Source organism: Equus quagga, chromosome 9, assembly GCF_021613505.1.
Source record: "Equus quagga isolate Etosha38 chromosome 9, UCLA_HA_Equagga_1.0, whole genome shotgun sequence".
NCBI lineage: Eukaryota > Metazoa > Chordata > Mammalia > Perissodactyla > Equidae > Equus > Equus quagga.
The window spans coordinates 120,872,040-120,887,469 of NC_060275.1; the positions used below are offsets into that span (position 1 = coordinate 120,872,040).

General features: G+C 54.1%; 1 protein-coding gene across 1 annotated transcript in view; it reads left to right on the forward strand.

Annotated features, from left to right (window-relative positions):
- SLC9A3 (solute carrier family 9 member A3) overlaps positions 1-15,430 on the forward strand; it is a 52,440-nt gene that overhangs the window by 19,257 nt on the left and 17,753 nt on the right. The window lies entirely within an intron of this gene.

The following is a 15,430-nucleotide window of genomic DNA, read 5'->3' on the forward strand; positions in this document are numbered from 1 at the left end:
ACACTCACCCGCACTTGCTCACACTCACAGTCACTTATACCCCCACTCACTCACACTTGCTCCCTCACAGTCACACCCACACTCACACCCCCAGTCTCTCACCCTCACAGTCACTCACACCCTACTCACCCACACTTGCTCACACCTGCACACTCACTCACTCCTACTTGTGCATACACACTCTTGCATGCCCTCTGTTGCCCCTGGTGCCGCAGCTCTCCCACCTTACACACCAGTGGCAGTGAGGCTCCTGGGGACGATGGCACCCCTACCAGGACCAAACCTCTCGGTCCCGGTCATGGGAACCCTCCCTGCAGGCAGCAGCCACACCTTTTCCTCCTGTCATTTTACAGTGAAAAGTGGGACATTCACTTCTTTAAATTCTGGTGAAACCTGACAGCAGTGTCAGCATTTGGAATGATAATAGATAGTTACCGGCTGGCATGCTGTTACACGCTGCTCGCAACCCATGGGTGAGGAGCAGGCGTGTGTCCTGGCCCGCCCACCTCCCACTCTCTTGTCCATAAAATGCCGTCACTCATCCCTGGCCTGGCGTCTTATGGCCACGTAATAGCGTGAAGGCACCCTCCTCCCCCCAGAGGAGCACCCACCACGACCTCAGAGATGCTGTTTTTTCAAAAATTAATAGACTTAATGTATTTGGTAAAGTTGTAGATTTACGCAATAATTGAGCAGATAGTACAGAGAGTTCCCTCAGTCCCCCTCCACTGCAGGACCCCACCGCCCTGCAGTTTCCCTGATGTTAACTCCTGCGTTGGTGCAGGACATTGTTACGGTCGATGAGCCAATACTGATGCATCATTACTAACTGGAGCGCACAGTGCACGCTAGGGCTCACTCTTGCTGTTGTTCGGTCTGTGGGTTTGCACAAACGGATAGTGACGTGTGTCCACCATTCCAGTTTCACTGCCCTGAAAATCCCCTGTGCTACATCTACCCGTCCCTCCCTCTCCAACCCCTGGCAACTGCTTATCTTACTGTCTCCATAGTTTTGCCTTTTCCAGGATATCGTGTGGTTGGAATCACACAGTATTTAGTCTTTTCAGATTGGCTTCTTTCACTTAGCAACATGCATTTAAGGTTCTCTGTCACCCACTGAAGGATAGCTTGGTTGCTTCCAAGTTTGGGCAATTACAAATAAAGCTGCTATAAACACTTGTGTGCAGGTTTTTGTTTGGATGTAAGTTTTTGACTCGTTTGGGTAAATACCAAGGAGTCTGCTTGCTGGATCGTATGGTAAGAGTCTGTTTAGTTTTGTAAGGAACTGTCAAATGGTCTTCCAAAGTGGCTGCCCCATTCTGCATTCCCACCAGCGGTGAACGAGAGTTCCTGTCACTCCACGTCCTCGCCAGCATTTGGTGGTGTTAGTGTTCTGGATTTTAATAGAAGGATAGGAAGACCTTGTTGGTTTAATTTGCAATACCTTAATGACATATGATGTGGAGCATCTTATCATATGCTATTTGCCATCCACGTATCTTCTTTGTTGAGGTGTCTGTTTAGACTTTTGGCCCATTTTTTAAGTTGGGTTGGTTGTTTTCTTATTGAGTGTAAAGTGTTCTTCATATAGTTTGCATAACAGTCCTTTATCAGATGTGCCTTTTTAAAATATTTTCTCCCAGTCTGTGGCTTTTTAAATTCTCTTGACAGTGTCTTTCATGGACACTTCATTAATTTTAGTGAAGTCCAGCTTATCGATTCTTTCTTTCATGGACTGTGACTTTGGTTTTGTATCTAAAAAGCATCCCCAAACCCAAGGTCACCTAGGCTTTCTCCTGTTATCTTCTGGGAGTTTTATAGTTTTTCGTTTTGCATTTGAGCCTATGATCCATTTTGAGTTCATTGTTGTGAAGGGTGTGAGGTTTGTGTCTAGATTCATTCTTGCGCGTGTGGATGTCACGTTGTTCTGGTGTCATTTGTTAACAAGACTGTCTTTGCTCCTTTGTCAAAGATCAAGTGGCAATATTTACGTGGGCCTATTTCTGGGCTCTCTATTCTGTTCCGTTGATCTATTTGTCTTTTCTTTCATCAGTACCGCACTGTCTTGATCACTGTGGCTGTACAGTAAGTCTTGAAGTTGGGCAGTGTCAGCCATCCAACTTTGTTCTCCTTCAGTGTTGGGTTGGCTATCCAGGGTCTTTTGCCTCTCCCTTTGAACTTTAGAATCAGTTTGTTGACATCCACAAACAACCTGCTGGGATTTTTATTGAGATTGCATTGTATCTATGGGTCATGATGGGAAGAACTGACATTTTGACAATATTGAGCTCCTGTCCATGAATGTGGAATATCTCTCCATTCATTTAGATTTTCTTCAATTTCTTTCATCAAAGTTTAGTAATTTTCCTTATATAGACTTGTACATATTTTGTTAGATTTATACCCAGGTATTTTTTTTGTGCTAATGTCAATGGTATTGAGTTTTAAATTTCAAATTCCACATGTTCATTGCTGCTATACAGGAAAGCAATTGACTTTGTGTATCCTGCAGCCTTACGATAGTCACTTTTAGTTCCAGGAGTTTTCTCTTGATTCTTTGGGGTTTTCTTGCCCCTGCCCCTCCCTGCCCAGAGAGACCAGCTGGCCAGCGTGCTCGCCCTGTGACTCCTGGTTTTGCTGACCGATATTGGGCATTTTAGGCTCTCTTGGCCTGGACCTTACACGGGGGTGGACGAGGTGGGAAGGAGTTGTGATGTGAGCTGACCGGATGTGGGGCTCTGGCCAGGGGAGACCTTGGGGAACTGCTCCCCCTGCCATGCTTGCTCTCTAAGTTCTCCCACCAAATGCTGTGCTTTATCAGGACTACACGGACCGTCTTCATGGCCACAGGATAGCATGGGATCGCTTTCCATTTCCCGTACAACCTTTTGTTTTACCGGAAGTTAATGATTGCCTGTTGTTGGCTCAGTTTTCTCTGTACTTAAATAATTATGCCCAAACTCCTGACAGGCTGCTGTGCTTGGCAACATGCCTAAGGCACCCCCCTCGCCCGTGTTCACCAGTTTTCTCGTGAGACTTTGGGGTAGATCTGATTTCCCCCGTTGTGCTGAGTCCCTGGAGACACAAGTCCTTCCTTCTGGAAACGTGTGCACTTGTTCTGCTGATGCTCCCTCTGTTCATTCCTTCTGAAAGCCCCATGGTTGATTGCTGAGCCCCTGCGTCCTCAGCTCCTCTTATGCTGCTGCTTCTGCATTTTCTGTCTTTAACTTTCTTCTGTGTCTTCTGAGAGAGCGCTTCAGCTTCATCTTTCAGTTCTTCCGTTGAGTTTTTAATTTCTGCCCTTACGGTCTCTTGTATTTTTAACACGAGGCTTTAAAGTCTCTGGATGTACTTTCTGGTCAAGGATGCAATGTGCTCTCTTAGTCATGACGGTGGTGATGATGACATTTGAGGCTGCCTCTCTGCAGCGTTTCCTTGCTTGCTTTGGGTGCTTCCTGGGGTCTGGCCACTGGTTTCGTGCCTGGGAACCCCCAGAGGCATCCTCAGGCTGGGTGCCCGTGTGTGGGAGCAGGCTGTCACAACCCCAGGGGAGCATGGGGGCCGTGAGGTGGGCTGCCTGGGAGACCAGTGTCTTGAAACCTCTCCTTCCTGTAGGCCAGGCCAAAAACTGAAAATAAAGAAAATAAGTGACCCCCTTTCCCCTTTGCTCTCCTCGGGGTAGAGAGGCAGCACTCAGTCTACCGTCCTGCACTAATCTGACTCCATCTGTACAACAGCCCAGAGAGGTCTAGGCCAGGCTCCCACGACGAGGAAACCAAGTCTATAACTTGCTAGGAAGCGGCCAGACAGGTCCTTCAGAACAGAAAGACCTCAAATGTGCAGAAACCATGACTTCTGATCCCGCCGATAGGTGCCGCTCCATGGGGTGGCCCCGGCGTGGCAGGCGTGCCCCGGAGCAGCTCCCAGCCCAGGGCCTGCCCTTGGCCCATGACCCTTCTGCCTTTGGAGCAAATGGTGGGAACTGCAGGGGGCATCTCGGCTGTGCCATTTGCCTCCAGGAATGATGTACATACGTCAGTGCAGTTTTCCTGGAGAGCCGGTACCCACGCGGGCCCCTGGCCTGGCGGCCGTCTTATAGTCTTCCCACCTTGGGAAAGAGGAGCCCTTTGTCCTCCTGCAGCTCAGCATCAATATCAAATATCAGTCGTCCCCATCGCCTCCTGTGTCCGGGCAGTGGCTTGTGACAAAGTCCTGGCTTCCGAGGACAATGCTGGGAGAGTCCTGATAATGGTGACTGCGACAACGGGGCAGCCACGTGAGCAGGCACAGACTGGGTTTACGACGCCTTGGGACATTGCCACACATTTATCTGCACAAAGGATGTCCCCAGAGAAAACAGCCTTACTGGAATTCTTCACATGAAGGTATAAAGGTCAGAGAGATCTAAACTTGCCCCCATAAGGAATCCGTCTGCAAAATCCTTGTAGCCTTTTCAAGGGTCCCTCACGTCCCCCAACCACACCCCAGAGTGAAGCGTCTTTGTATCTTTGCTGCAGTGGACTTTACAATGAATTTGGTCATTAGGATCAATCACCAGACAGCTGGTCGACCACAAACCCCAACTGAGGTTGAGGTTTTCTCCTCCCACAATGGCTTCTGACAGTATAACTAAGTTTTTATGTTCTTGAAACTTAAAAATTTGAAGAAGAACGCTTTTTCTGGTTCGCCCGGCCTCGAGGGCCACCGGCTTTGAGTCTGCTCCTTCTGTAAAAGCAGAGTCACCGCTCATGCCCTTCTCCAGCCCTTGCTGTGTCTCATGCAGAGAAGGGAGCTGGTGTGGTGCCATGCTGGCATCTGTGTGATTCTGGTGTGGGCGCCTCTTCTGCCAGCCTTCAGTATAAAGAACTTCTTAAATCTATAATCTTTCACCAAACTGGGGACATTTTTGGCCGTTGTTTCTTCAGATTTTTTCTACGCCACCCTACTCCTCCTCTCCTCCTGGGACTCTGACTGTGCATACATTGGACCTTCTCATGCTGTCCACAGGCTGCTGCAGCTCAGTTCACTTTTTCATCTTTCTTCTCTTTGTTCTTCAGATTGGATCACTTCTACTGATCTGTCTTCAAGGTCACTATCTCTTCTGTCATCTCTATCCATCGAATATTTTATTTCAGATATTAAACTCTTCAATTCTAGATTTTCTGTTTGGTTCTTTTAGATATCTTCTGTTTCAGAGGTCAGTAGATGACAGCCCATGGGCTGGCCACCTGTTTTTGTAAATAAAGTTTTATTGCAACATAGCCGTGCTCGTCTGCTTATGTATGTTATGGCTGTTTTTGTGCCAAATAGCAAAGCTGAGTAGTTGCAAGACAGACTGTCTAGCTCACAGGTTTAAACGATTTACTATCTGACCCTTTTAGAAAAAATTTGCCAACCCTGCTCCATTCTACTGCTGAGATTTACTATTTGTTAATTCATCACAAGCATATTTTCTTTTATATCCTTGAGCATAGTTATAATAGCTATTTTTAAATCTTTGTCAATTCTAACATCTGGGTCATCTTGAGGTCTCCTTTGATTTATGGGTCCCATTTTCCTGTTTCTTCATATGTTTAGTAATTTTGCATTGTTTCCAGGACATCATTGTGATCCATACGTTGTAGAGACTCTATTCTGTCACTGCTCTGGAAGAGTGTTGACTCTGTGGTTTTGTTGCTGCTGCATTGCTGTTTTACCAGGACTGGACTGAAGCTACAAATATGTCACCCCTGTGGTGACGGCAGCTGAAACCTCTGTCCAGTTCTTTCAGCTTCTGTGAGCAGCTCGAGACCTGCCTCTCATGCAGTTTTAGTCAGCCAGAGACTTGGAAAGAGTTCATTGCAGAGTTTGGGGTTTGGCCTTTGTGGCTCCTTCCTTTCTAGGGTTTGCTCCTTGCTTTTCAGCCACTGTGGTCACCCTGAGCGCTGCCCGCTGGTTCTTCCACCCACTGAGACAAGAGTTTCTATTTGAGTTTCAGCTGCTCTGCGTGGCCCCAGCTAGGACTTGCTCTCTGGAAAAAGCCATAAAAAACAGGGAAATCTGGGGCTGGCCTGGTGGCACAGTGGTTAAGTTCGCACGTTCCGATTCTGTGGCCGGGGGTTCACCAGTTTGGATCCCGGGTGTGGACATGGCACTGCTTGTCAAGCCATGCTGTGGCAGGCGTCACACATATAAAGTAGAGGAAGATGGGCACTGATGTTAGCTCACGGCTAATCTTCCTCAAAAGAAAAACAAAACAAAACAGGGAAATCGCTCAATGCTTGTCCCTTCCCCAAAGTTTAGAGCCCCCTCCATTTTCGTCTCTCTTCAGTGTCTTAAGTACTTGCTTTACATGTTTTTTCCAGAGTTCACAGTTGTTACATGGGGGAGAGGTGGCACAGTGGGAGCTGCTCCACTGGTACCCAGCCACAAAGATGCAATTGTCACAAATCCTCTCAAATCTTTATTTTAAGTTCGAGCCAATCGTGAAATCATAAGAAAGCAAAGCTTACAACATGTAATCCGTGGAGCACTTTAGGAGCAGACTCACACAGAAGAGGGCTTGGGGAGAGAAGGCACTGGGTGTGGAGGGGCCCCTGCTCCCAGCCGGCTGGTGCTCCGGCTCGGGCCTGGCTCCCGCTTGGGCGAGTCACACCACAGGCCCAGGCCACTCACTCGCGGTTCACTTGCCAACACTTACTACTGGTTTTTGTTAATATGTATAATCACATACGATATTATCAATAACACCTGCCTCCCTATGAGGGATGGCATCTGGGGTGGACTCCTCTGAATACTGGATGAGGGTTTTATTTTTTTTAAACGCTCCCCTGAGTCTCTGTCCAGGGCCTGAGCTGGCCAGGGTGGCCTGCAGGAGGCCCAGCCTTCCTTCTGTCCTCACATCTCTTCTTCACGATGGCTCAGAGTTGAAGAAGCTGCTGCTTCCCTAGGAAGCCTTTGACAGTTTTCACTTTTTAATTTAAAAATGGACAAAGTTTGCTTGTGCTTTGTAAACACATAGTGTTTAAAAGGTCTGTGTCTGTGAGCAGAAGGGCCAGTCCTGGAAGGCCGTGTGGTCCTCAAAGCCCTGCACACATGGCCCAGGATGCGGCCCCTCCCGACAGGGCCGGCACCACCTGCTTGAGAGAGTGGCCCCCTCCCCAGGGAGAGGCCAGGGCCTCGCTCCACCTGATGGTGGCCTCAGAGCACTCGTCTGCCACACCCTGCAGGCAGGAGCGGGGTCTGCTGGGTGACACTTGTGGACACTGTAAATGTCTCTACCTCCTGCCCTGGGCTCAGTGGCCGACACATTTGCTGTAATTCCTCGCACCAGGCCGGGTGACCTCAGCTAGTGACATGATCCGAGAGGAGTGGACTGGTGGGGAGGGGAGCACAAAACCAGCCCCTCTCCTGGAAGTATGGCGAGGGGACCCCACACGTGTCTGTAGAGAAGGCTGGAGAGTTAGTGCTAGGGACCCGCGTGCATATATGTGTGTGTCTCTGTCTGTGTGTCTGTATCTGTGTGTCTGTGTGTCTGAATCTGTGTATCTGCATGTGCCTGTGTCTGTATCTGTGTGTGTCTGTGTATCTGTGTGTGTGTGTATCTGTGTGTCTGTGTATCTGTGTGTCTGTGTGTGTGTCTGTGTGTGTATCTGTGTGTCTGTGTATCTGTGTGTGTGTCTGTGTATCTGTGTGTGTGTCTGTGTGTCTGTGCCCCCGAGGGTGACATTTCAGGTCCGACCCTGACCTGCTCGTCCTAACAAGCCATGTGGGCCCCTGTGCATCCCACTCTTTTCTCTGGAAAGGGCTTCACTGTTGGGGCTGGTTGCTTGTCCAGCAGGTTCAATTGGCCACAGCTCTCCACGTTAAAGTAAAACCAGAGGATTTACCGTGCTGCTGCGTTTGCGTGGACTCAGCTGAATCCTGTTGAGACATCCTTGGAGGCGGTGGCCACGCAGGGCCTGACCCCAGGGCCCGGGTCCCCAGCTATGTTCCGAGGGGCATGACACGCGTCAGCGATGACCTCCCCAAGCCCCCAGCACCCGCTTTGTCCCGGTCCTCCAGAAATGGCTGGCTGGCTGGCCAGCCGGTGCCTCCTGACCTTTGACATTGGTCAGAGGGTTTGTAATTAGAACTAAAGTGTGTGTTCCCCTGTCGTTACCATCCTGCCACAGAGCCATTTATGCTTAATTAGCTGGAACTCCTCAGGCCTCGGCAATCAGTTACCTGTGGTTTGGAAGTCAGTCCATTAACGCTCCCCTGTCAGAAGGTACCAGCCGCAGCAGGGGTGCTCCAGACCTGCCTCACCCGGCTCCGCCGTGGCCTCTGTGTTCTTGGCTGCTTTGATTTTGTCCTGGACAAACACTCCGTCCCATCTCCTACTGTCATCCTCGCTCTGCCGTGTCAGTCCTGGGCATGTGTCTCTGTGCTCTGCCTGCACCAGCACCTCAGATGTTCAGAGTCTAAGCTGCTGCCGCGGCGGCGTCCACAGCGCGCAGGGAACGGCGTCTCTCTGTGCGGCTCCCTCTTAGCTCCTGCTCTGGCTGCAGCGGAGCCCATGTCAGCCTGGCCAAGCGCGTTCCCTGCGCCCTCACGCGACACGCGCAACTCACAGCTAGTTCTGTCTCCGTTTCCCTCAGGGTCTCTGATGTCCTCTGCCCTTTCCCCCTAAAGGGTGTGGCTTTTCCTCAACAAACACAGTGGATTTGATGCAGAGGTTGCTTCACACGCCGGCTTCCTAGTCATGCCCCCCCGGAGCTCTGATGGCGCGAGGCCTGAGGACGCTGGCCTTTCTCTGTGTCTGTGGCTCAGGTTCTGGCTCAGGTGGATGTGAAGGCCCCAGGGCTGTGGGCCCTGAGGAGGCTGTGGGGCTGCTGCTCAGGCTCGCCTTTGCCAAGCCCTTCTCTGGGAAAACAGCTGCCACGGGAGCTGGTGGCCAAGCCCACCTGAGCATGTGGCCCCAGGGCATGGACAGAGATGCCGGGGTTTCTGGCAATGGAGACAGAGCCGGGAGACTCATTTCTCCATTTTCCACCCCCACCACCAGGGTCCCCTCCCCTTATGCGTCCCCAGAAGACCAGGCTGCCCAGGCGGTAGGAACCCAGCCACTGGACTGGATGTTGCCGCAGAAGTAACGGTGGGGCCGCCTGCACTCACATGGGCTGCGGGCTGCAGCGGGGATATGGTAGGAAGAAAGGCCCTGTTGTACTGACCCCACTATCTCCGCATGTCCTCAGGGTAACCCTGCGACACAATGTCACCGTCATGCAGGGGGCAGGAAGGAGGCTCCTGGCCTGCAGTGTGGGGCCTGACCAGGAGCTGCGTCCCGACCTGTGCTGCGGAAAGCGCTGCCTGCCTGGGCTGGGCCCGTTCCAGCCAGAGAGCCCTCACCGGCCGGCAGTGGGAGCCAGGCCCGCAGGGCACTTGGGCTGGGAGCTCGGCCTACCGACTCCTGAAACGCCATTATGCGCTTAATTGCTGAACCGCTAGCAAATTGCCGTTTAAAATCCATCCAGTCTTTGGTTTAATTAGCTCATTACAATGCAGACTGCCTTCTGAAGGGGGTCACGGGAGAAGAGGGGAGCCACCCCAGGGCCTGACCAGTCTTAGCCGGCGGGACACACTAGTGAATTCCCATCAGCTGGAGACCCTCGAGTTCTGGGTGGAGATGGAGAACCAGACCAGTCGAGACTGTCGCCCTCCCGTCATCCCCAACCCAGAAAGACAAACCAGTTACCAGAGGCCGACCGGCTGCCGGTAGCCCCATCTAGCCTGGGCTGGGCTGGAGGGATAGGCAGAAGGCCCAGAAGACCGGGTCCTGGCAGGGCCAAGCTACCGACCTGATGGCAGGTGACGGCACAGAATGAAGGTCCGGGGGCTCTCCCTGCTGCCCACCACGGAGCTCACACCACAGGAGAAGGACATGACGTCCTGCCCAAACTCCAGCTCAGGAGGCGGCACGTGGACCAGATAAGTCAGCAGGTGGAGTCAGAGCATCCTCCCCACATACAAGCCTGCACACAGACAGAGGAGAGAGCCGCCCGTCAGGCAGGAACAGGACAGGAAGAAACACCTCGGTTGCTGCGAGGGGCACCAAGAAAACAGGAGGGCGGGCGGAGGCCCACCTGGGGTAAAATGTGACCCCATAATAGGAGAAAGGTCCCCAGAGAGCTGTACTTCACGGAGAAGGATCAGAATACAAACCCAACCAAACAGAGCGCAAACTGAGACCACAAAATGGTGACATTATAAAGAGGATTTTCATAGCTAAGAAAAGCGCTGAAGAGCTCACACAGTGTCATAGAGTAAACCAGAGAAACCAGTGAGGAACCAGGAACAGGGTGCAGCTGGCGTGGAGACGAGCCCTGCAGCACAGGAGGTGGGAGAGGTCCAGTAAGCGCAGCGCAAAGAGGATAAAGAAGACGCGGTGGTGGGGGGCCGGCCCGATGAAGAGGAAACAGTGGTCCAGTGGAGGCAACAGGAGTGGAGATGGGACAGCACCCCCTTCTCCCTCACTCCAGAGGCATGGCACGCTCCTGCTGCACATGTCACTCCACAGGATGCCGCGTGTCGCCTGGATTGACAGTGAGTTAGGAGCATGGAGCCTGCGTGGACCCCGAGGGACCCCAGCCCCGACGATGAGCTGGAAAGAGTCAGCAGAGGTGGAGCAGGTGGGCCGGCCGGGGCTGTTGGGGGAATTAGGACATCTGGGAAGCATCCTTGAAACGGAGGAAGAGCAGATGCTGCATGCTGCACAGATGTCCCCAGTGTCAGCGGAAAGGAGGAAAGTCAGGCTGAGCTTTATCTGTGCGGCAAGGATGCTTGCAAGGATGAAAAACTTCTGACAACCAGACAGGGAAACAAGCAAACAAGTGCCCCTCAGCTGAGATAAATGAGTGGAAACCAGGGCGGTCTGGCCCTTCTGCCATGTGCCACTTAAGGCCTGCGGGAGGTCTGGCTGTGCGACCCCAGAGCCCATCCCAGGGCTCTCGGGTTCTCACCTGGCATCAGGCAGACATCACAAAACATGAGAGGACAAAAGCAGCCACTCCAGGGCAGGAAGAAGATAAAGGTTAAGACTGGGGAATAGAGCAGCTCCCGTGAGAGCTGCACCCGTGCCACAGGAGAGAAGAGATCCTGATGCCGTAGAGACCCAACTGCCCAAGAGCAGCAGGCAGTAGAGGGCGGGAGCACCAGCCTCATAGGAGCCTCAGGTCGTCTGTAGATGCTGCTACCCAGAGCCATGCAAGGACCTGAGGGACGTCGGGAGCAGACTTCTGAGCCGGAGGACTTTCTCTCTGGGGATGGGCGGGTCCTTCAGGTTCATGACATTTTTTATGTTTGTGTGTGAGGAAGATTGGCCCTGAGCTAACATCTGTGCCCATCTCCCTCCATTTTGTAAGTGGGACACTGCCACAGCCTGGCTGAATAAGCGATGTGTGGGTCTGTGCCTGGGATCTGAACCCGTGAACCCCAGGCCGCCAAAGCAGAGCTTGCAAACTCAACCACTATGCCACGAGGCCGGCCTCTATTTTTAAATATTTTCTTTGTTAAATTCAAGTAAAGTTAAATTGAATGTTAAAAGTTTAGTAGAAAGCAGAGGAGTCTTTAAGCATAACACAAAACTCAGGAGCCGTAGAACCAAAGACACTAAGCGTCCTGAGAGACGCCGCCTCGCGCCCCGAAGAGCGTGAAGACAGTGAAGGGGAGGGGCAGCGCTGCGGACATGCAGGGGGCTCACGCCGCGAGGAGAAGTGAATGTCCACAGCAAAGGGGGGAACGCCTCCCAGACACGAACAAGTGCTCGAACCTCATTTGTTACAAAGAAAATTACGTTAGATCTACCTGGAGATGTGGTTTCTCCCCTGCCTGGGACGAGGGTCAGGCGCGCCACCCCCCACCCCCACCCCCACCCCCCCCCACCCCCGTGTGGTGGGTGTGGCAGGCGAGCTGAGTACAGGACACAGCACTCTCTTGACCTTGAAATGTAGACGCTCCCGCCCGCTTCTAGGAGCCCACCCTTCACTAAGGGTGTGTCCACTGTTGTGCTGGCCAACTGGAAATCACGTGCCTGTGCCTGGCACCGTGTGCGTGTGTGTGTGTGTTTCTCTCTCAGTGAGTAAAAAGTCCGAATAGTACTTCCTGTGGATTTTCAGGGCTCACTTCGAGCAAGGGCATCTGGTCCACAGGCAGCCTATCTCCCATCCACCCGTTTTCCTAATTAATAAGATTTTATAGTAACCAGCCACCGTGCAGGAGCTGGGCACAGGATCAGCCAATGGTGTCAGCGAGTCCTCGAGCTCCTGAAGTCAAAGTTCTGTTGTTGTTGTTTTGTTCAGGATAAGCCCGGCCCCGCCGCAGCGTCCTGCCCTGCTGGCCGCAAGGCTGTGGAAGGCAAATTCACAGTAACCGGGGTCCGCCATGAATCTAGTTTTGGAGGTTGTGGCTGAGGACTAAACCCCACCTATCGCCTCAGCAGGGCTCTCGAGAGTCCAGGGCCACTCGTCCTCCCCAGCCCAGCCCTGGGCTCTCGTCTTTCGGTCTCTGGATTCCACCTTCCCAGAGGCCCACAGACCAGCCGTTCTGGGAGCTGCACTGGGCAGGCGCCTGGTCACAACCTGAAAGGGCAGGAGGAGCGGATAAGAGGCTGTCACAGACGTGATTCCCACGGAGCCCCACCAGGATGGGAGGAACCAAGGGAAAATGCACGTTTTGTAGAAAACAGCAACTTGTGGGAATGTGATCAGAACTCCAGGGGGTGGCCCTCCACATGGCTGCTGGGGGCTCGCTCGGAATCCATGAGGGCAGGTGAGGACAGCCCCTCTGCCCCAAGGAAGGGTGCCCCTCACTGACGGCCCAGCCCAGGACAGAGGTGTGGTCCAGGGCAGCCACAACCCAGAGAGGGCTGCGCCTGCGGGAGAGAGTGCTCTGGGCAGGGACCACCGGCTTTCCACCAAGCCCATCAGAAAAGAAGAGAAGATGAGAAACCCAGCTATTTCTGGACATTATAAACCGTTACGGAGGCTCCGGATGGAGGGGCACGTGCCCAGTCCTTCCTGTGACAGCAAAGCAGGTGGGCCCAGAGTCTACCACAGAGGACCCCGCAGCAGGTCTCCCCAGGGGTCATTAGGATGCAGATTCTGGGCCTTCCCAGGCCCTGCTGAGTCTGGTGTCTGGAGTGAGGCCTGGACCTGCAGGGGTTCTTGCACTGCCCTGTGGGCTCAGCTGCGAGCCACGGGTTGGGGGGCTCAGCCTCCCAGGTCTCCTCCCAAAACACATGGCAGCTCCCAATGTCACGGGGCCCAGGGGGGTTTGGCTGTCGTGGGAAGAGACCCATTTCTCTGTGCCTTTGACCCTGTGCCCAGATCTGGGGCAGCAGGTGCTGCCAAGGACTCAGCTCGGGCGCTGTGTGCGAGGGGAGGTTGGCCTGGTGGCCATGCCTTTCCTTCCCAGCATCATGGCCCCTCCCAAGCTCGGAGACACCCCCTCTGGGGTGCCTGAGCCTGCAGACCTCAGTGAGGCCAAACCCTCTGATGTTCTCCTGCTGAGCTGGAGCCAGTGGGCGGGCCGCCTCCGAGGGCAGCACCCGAGGACTTACAGGGAACCCACCCTCCGTGTTCGGAAACAGCTCCCTCACTCTGGGCGGGCACCCTCTGATGCCATTTGTCACGCGTGCCCTGGTGTGTTTGGTAATCGTCAGTCACATGGCAACATTGAGGCACCAGCCCCCTGGGGCCTCCAAGCTTGTCCACAAAGGGGGAACCTCTCTCTGCCAGCTTCCTGGGGGTCCCTCCTGGGGAGAGCAGGGGTGCTGGCCGCCCCCCCCCCCCCATGTGTGAAACCTTGCAGAGGGAAGAACGGAACCTTGATGGGCATTCAAGATGTGCAGGAGGGCCCCGGGGCTCTGGGGGTCCTGCAGGGCACGGGAGGCAGGGACTGGACTCCCAGCGGGTTCTCAGATCCCCAGAGCATTAACCCGTTCTGCCTCCACTGGCTGAAAGCTTATCCCTCCCAGAGCTCAGAGCAGGGCCTTTGCTGGTGAGCGAGGGTCAGGGAGGCCACAGTATTCCTTACCCAGACTTGGCGAGGGCTGTCCATGGGGACAGAAGGAGGACGTGGACCCCCTCCTCGGGGAGCCGCTCGAGAGCCAGCCGCTTGCCCACCCCCGCCAGTGACCCCGTAAATATAGGTGAGGAAAGAGGGAGGGTGCAGAGCTCGGCGAGGCGGCCTGGTAGGAAGGGTGGGGCTGGATCAGAGCCGCAGACCCTGCCTCTGAGCCTGGCCTCCCTCTCCAGCCTCACCCGGGTTCCTCCTCTGAGATGGGGCAGGTTAGACGGGTCTCCCTCACCCTCTGGACCCACTGGACCCTCGGCCACTGGACTCTCGCCAGATAGTGCCTGGCCCTCTGCATCCCCGTTCTCCAGCTGCTCTGCAGGGAGCCAGGGTCCTGGCTTCTCAGGGGACTGCTCTCCTTGGAGTTTCAAAGAAGATCTCTCAGTAAACAGAACTTCAGTGAATGAAAGAGACAATTATCCCAAATATTTAGGCCAAGGGAGTTAACCTCTTCTGTCAACAGTCCAACTATTTTGAAATCAGGCTTAACATAGGAATTCTTATCACTTTTTTTCCTGAGTCTTAAAATAGAACAAAGGAGGAATGGGTCCCAATGGGTCTCTGAGGTGCCCACTCAGGTGGCAGGGACCCTGACCCCAGGTCCTGGCAGGGTTGATGGGCTGAGGGACCCAGGGGGCTGAGGCGGCTGGCTGGCAGAGGGGGGACCTCTGGGGCCCCATTGTCCCCCAAAAGCTTGAACATGGGCAAGGAAGCTACTTCCTGTCCGGGGGCCCTGAGGACCCTGGCCTTAGAAGGCTCTATTCCTGGGGGGTCATGACCCCAGCAGAGCTGGGCAGAGGGGACGGTCCCTCCAAGGGAGAGTAAAAGGCACCTGGACTCCAGGCCGGGTACAGGCTCCACGCCTCGACGAGTCAGCACAAGGTCCAGCGGGGGTTACTGAGGGGTGAGGGCGAGTGGGCCATGGGGCCCAGGGTACGCGGGGACCTTGTGCTCTGCCTGCCCAGTGTGGGTTTCCTCCTTAGGCCCCAGTGCAGCCACTCCAGCCTGACTATCCTGGGGCTCTACCCGCCCCGTGCCCACCTCCTCCCCACCCTCATGGGCTACCCGCGGGAGGCCGTCCTCCGAGTGGGAGGCCTGCGGGCCACACGAGTGGACCAGGGGAAGTGCTCACAGACTGGACGTGGGCCTTGCCTCCCGGGCCATGTCTGCCCTGTGGTGTCAGGATGGCCCCTCCCAGAGCCCCAGGTGGACCCCAGAAGGCGTGGCCAGCCCAGCCTCTTCCTGGGTTTGAACAGGGAGGCCCAGGAAGTGGGTCACAGAGTTGCCGGCACAGCCAGTTCTGTCCCCATCAGCTCATGCGCAAGCATGGGGAGGGGCA